General features: G+C 62.4%; 1 long non-coding RNA gene across 1 annotated transcript; it reads right to left on the bottom strand.

The window, feature by feature from the left end:
• Positions 1 to 1821: 1821 nt before the first annotated feature.
• LOC108447145 lies at positions 1822 to 4044 on the bottom strand. Its single transcript, XR_001862545.1, has 2 exons — positions 2301 to 4044; positions 1822 to 2204 (listed from the first exon to the last, which is right to left on the bottom strand). It is a non-coding gene; the product is annotated as an uncharacterized LOC108447145 (long non-coding RNA).
• Positions 4045 to 4050: the final 6 nt, after the last annotated feature.

Consider the following 4050-nt stretch of genomic DNA (forward strand, 5'->3'; position numbering starts at 1 on the left):
GAGCGCCCGCGCTCCCCTTCCAGCCCCGGCAAGAGGCTGATTGGCGAGAGGCACCCGCGGGCTCCTTTCAGGGGCTTCGAGGGGTCCAGCGACCCCTTTGCCGTGCTGTAGACGTGGCCTTTGCACCGTGCACGAGGGTCCCACGTCACCGACACTGCACAGGTGTCACACCCGTCCTCAGCTTCTCAGTGTGTGCATCATGGGCACCTGGTGCCCTGTGCCTCAGTTCCCGCCCCCCCTCTCCCCCCATCCCCGGGACACAGGGCCTTGGGGATGGGCACCAGTGCTCACAGACGTGCAGAGGTGTGGGTTGAGGCTGCTGTTGGTCCTGCCAGCCCCATTTTTGTCCCCAGAGTCACACTGTACAAAGCCACCCAACCCCTGGGAAGACCTGCTTGGGTCTGTCTGCATGGGGGACTCCAGGGGGTTTGGCAGAGGGGCTGTGAGGGTCCTGTGCACCCCAGAAACAACCCAGTGGCACTGAGGGTGCTGGGCAGTGGGTGCTCAGAGGAGGCGGGCTGGGGGATGCCTGGCTCAGGGGGACTCTTAAGCTCGTCCCCCTCTTTTGGAGGCTGTAGTGGGGAGAGCCCATCCTGCAAAGAGCCATTGACCCACACCAGGGCTGGGTCCCCCAGCTCCCCACCAAAGGGAGCCCTAATCCTCGGTGACACGGTGCCCAGCTCCATGGTGGCTAATTGCAGTGTCCCCAGCTGAGGATTACAGTTTAAAGCAGGAAAGGAGCAGCAGGAGCAGATGAGCTCCTGAGCAACAAAGCTCCTGTTCCCCTGCAAAGCGACTTTTATTAGGGGTATAATTAAAAGCTGACGGGAGGGAAAAATCATGGGGACGGTCAGGGTGAGGGATGAAGCCACCTGAAGGTCCCTGTGTCCCCCCAGGCGTCCCACTCGCCAGCTGCCCTCTCTGACCACAGCGTTTCTGGCAGGGCAGGAGGCAGCGAGGTGCTGGGCTGGCAGAGGAAATCCAAACTCGGCCCCTATGAAAGGGGCTTTGTGTGCCCAAGAAGGAGCAGCCCTCCTCCTTCTTCTCCTTCTCCTCCTCCTTCTTCTCCTCCTCCTCCTCTTCTTCCTCCTCCTCTTCTCCTGGCCACGGGGCCACTTTCCTGCCTGGGGGTGGCCTCAACGTGGGTGCCAGAGGAAAACTGAGGCACAGGGCAGCATGGCAACCCAGTGGCCTCCTGCCCTGCTCAGACTCCTGAGATTTTCCCCATTACTTGTACCCATGGCTGGGGGTGAGGAAGTCCCTGGGGATGTGCTGGGGACCCCCATGGGTGCCCCAACTGGTGCCATCCCTGCAGAGTCCCTCAGATAGGTGCTCTGTACCAGGGCTGGCCAAGGCACTGGCAGTGGAGGAGGAGCTGCAGGGACAGACAGACACGAGGACAGAGGGACATCTTCCCCTGTCCCCTTAATGCCACCTGGATTGCCCTTTCCCAACAGCACCACCTACCTCAGTTTCCCTTTCCCCCCTCATGAGTACTGTGCCTGCCCTCTGGCACGACAGGACCCCAGATCACCCGGGGGGAGTTGAACCCTCCTTGGTGACCCCAGCTGCCCCCGCAGACATGGCTGATGTCCCCTGGGAAGGGAACACTTTGTGGCACCCAGTGTTTGGCACCTTTCTGGGTTTCCGCTCACAGGAACATCGCTCCGGTGCCAGTCCGGTCCTGTGGCAGGGAGGAGGGTGGGTGCAGGCAGGGACCCCCAGCTGGGAGCTGGGCACCGGCCACCTTGGCCTGGCCCAGCCCCAGCCCCAGTGGGCAGTGGGGGGCTTGTTCTTTGCCTGGACAGGAAGATGAATGAATTCCATTATGGGATCGCGATTTTATTCCACGTGTCAGGGAGCCTGAGATTAACTTGCTCACCAGGCTGTGACAAACCCAGACACCCGCGTGCGCACACTCAGGCGCGGGGGCTTCGCACACTTGCTGGGCACGGAGCTGCTGAGACCCTTCCATGCCCACCCAGGGCAAGCAAAGCTGTGCCCATCCACACTGATTCCAGCTGGGAGCCCTTTGGCAGCTGGGGAGGTGGCAAAGACCAAGGCAGGGATCCGGCAGTGCCACTGTGTTCTCCCATGTCCTAAAGGTCCTTTGGCCGCCCAAGGACTTGTATTTTGCAGACAGGCGAGGGGCGAAGCATGATCCCAGCACAGCTCTGGGAGGCCATGTGCTGCCAAGTGACAGGCTGGGAGGGAGGAAGGAAGTGGGACATGGGGGTTTGGGGGCCTTCACGATAGCTGATGACACTGGGGACTTGACAAGACCAATGGGCTGCTCTCACCTCAGCCAGGTGGTTGCCCACTTTAGGCGGACATGAGGGCTGCGCAGTTGTGTCAGGGCTGTGCTGTGCTGTGCCGTGCTGTGCCGTGCCGTGGCGCGGGGCCGGCTGCTCTCCCCTCACCACCCCCCTGCGCGGGCGCAGGCAGCTGGCTCTGTTTGCTGGAGGCTTTGCACATTCCAGTTCGTGGGTCACTCGCCTTCGAAACCTCTCCAGGGACAGAGGCAGTTGGGAGCCGTAACAAACAACCCAAGGGCTCCAGTGACGCCCGCGCCCGACGCTGCCTGCCAGCTCTGGGGTGGGGGGGCTCAGGAGACGGCCCCCTGCTCCCCTGGGGTGCTGGAAGGCAGCTCTGGGGTGGTGCTGGGAGGTCCCAGTACAAGCAACCAGGAAGGAGGGACACGCCGAGCAGGTTTCCTTGCAGGAGGTGGGAGTGATCACTTTTTGGGGAGCAGTGGAGAGTGCAGGAGGAATGCTGTGGTCACCTCTGCACTGGGGACGGGGGTATGGAGTGGGGATGGGGGTATGGCAGTGGGGCATCATCCATGATCCATATGGGAAGGGGTGGTGGAGTTGGCCAGGCACGGTACGGGCAACATGGGCAGCAAGCATGAGGTGGCTCAGGGCTGGTTGTGGTGTCCTGGAATGTGCATTGGAGCCATCCCGAGGAGTTCCTGGGTCCGGTGGGGTGGTGGGAGTGTGGTGGGAGCGCAGCGTGGCTTGGGGAGGCTGGGCGGTGCAGGGAAGGTCAGCCTTGGCCAGATGCAGCCACTCCACCCTCCTCCAGTGCTTTGCACATTAATGCAAATGCACTGGCCTGAGTGGTTCATTAGCAGCATGTGGAATGGAATAATGCATCCGCATCCCATTAGCCTAATGAAAAAAAGGGAGCCGGCACCTGGAACAAAGCTGCCGACTCTTGGCTAGTGCTCTGGCTCGGCCATGCTGGGCCGTGGGGGCCCCCCTTCCCCTCCCCTCTCCTCCCCTCCCTTCCCGTCCCTTCCCCTCCCTTCCCTCTGCCGCCCCAGCCATCGCCTGCCCAGCCCTCTGAGCATCCCTGTGCCCAGCGCTGCCGAAGGGGACCCCATCCCCAGGGTGTCACCATGGATCCCATTCCCAGGATGTCACCACGGCAGGGTGCAGCCCCAGGAGGACTTCAGGGTGGTCCCAGCATCACCCCTCAGCATCCCAGGGTGGGAGAGGGATCCAAGCCAGTAGTGCCACAGAGGTGTCCACACAGATGTCCCCACGTCCCTGGGGCTGGCAGTGCAGAGCCTGAAGGATTCGGGTGCACCCCAGGGTGGGCAGAGCCGGTCGCAGCATCATCCTTCTGCATCCCCGGGTGGGAGGGGGTCCAAGCTGGGAGTGCCGCAGTGGCGCTGGCCGGGTGTCGAGATGTCCCCATGTCCCTGGGGCCGGGAGCGCGGAGCCTGAAGGATTAGAGGAAACATTGCCAAACAAACCAGGCTGTGCCGGAACCAATTAGCCTCCAGCAGGCAGAGTTTCAGATGCTGTTATTTCTGCCTCTTCTCTTTTCTCTCCCTCCTTCTGTCTCCCTCTTTCCCCCTCCCCGGCCCTCCCCAGCCCCTCCTGCCCGCCCCCAGCATCCCTGCTCTCGCCATTCCTCTCCGTGTCGGAGCTTGTTTTGGGCACTGGCTCTGGAGTGAGTCATGCCGCGCGTAGGGGATTTTAAAAGCTTTCTGCTGTCGCTGGGAAGCCGGTTTGGGCTGCTCCGACACTGGGGGGGGAGCGC

The sequence above is a fragment of the Corvus brachyrhynchos genome, unplaced genomic scaffold, assembly GCF_000691975.1.
Source record: "Corvus brachyrhynchos isolate BGI_N302 unplaced genomic scaffold, ASM69197v1 scaffold65, whole genome shotgun sequence".
NCBI classification, from domain to species: Eukaryota; Metazoa; Chordata; class Aves; order Passeriformes; family Corvidae; genus Corvus; species Corvus brachyrhynchos.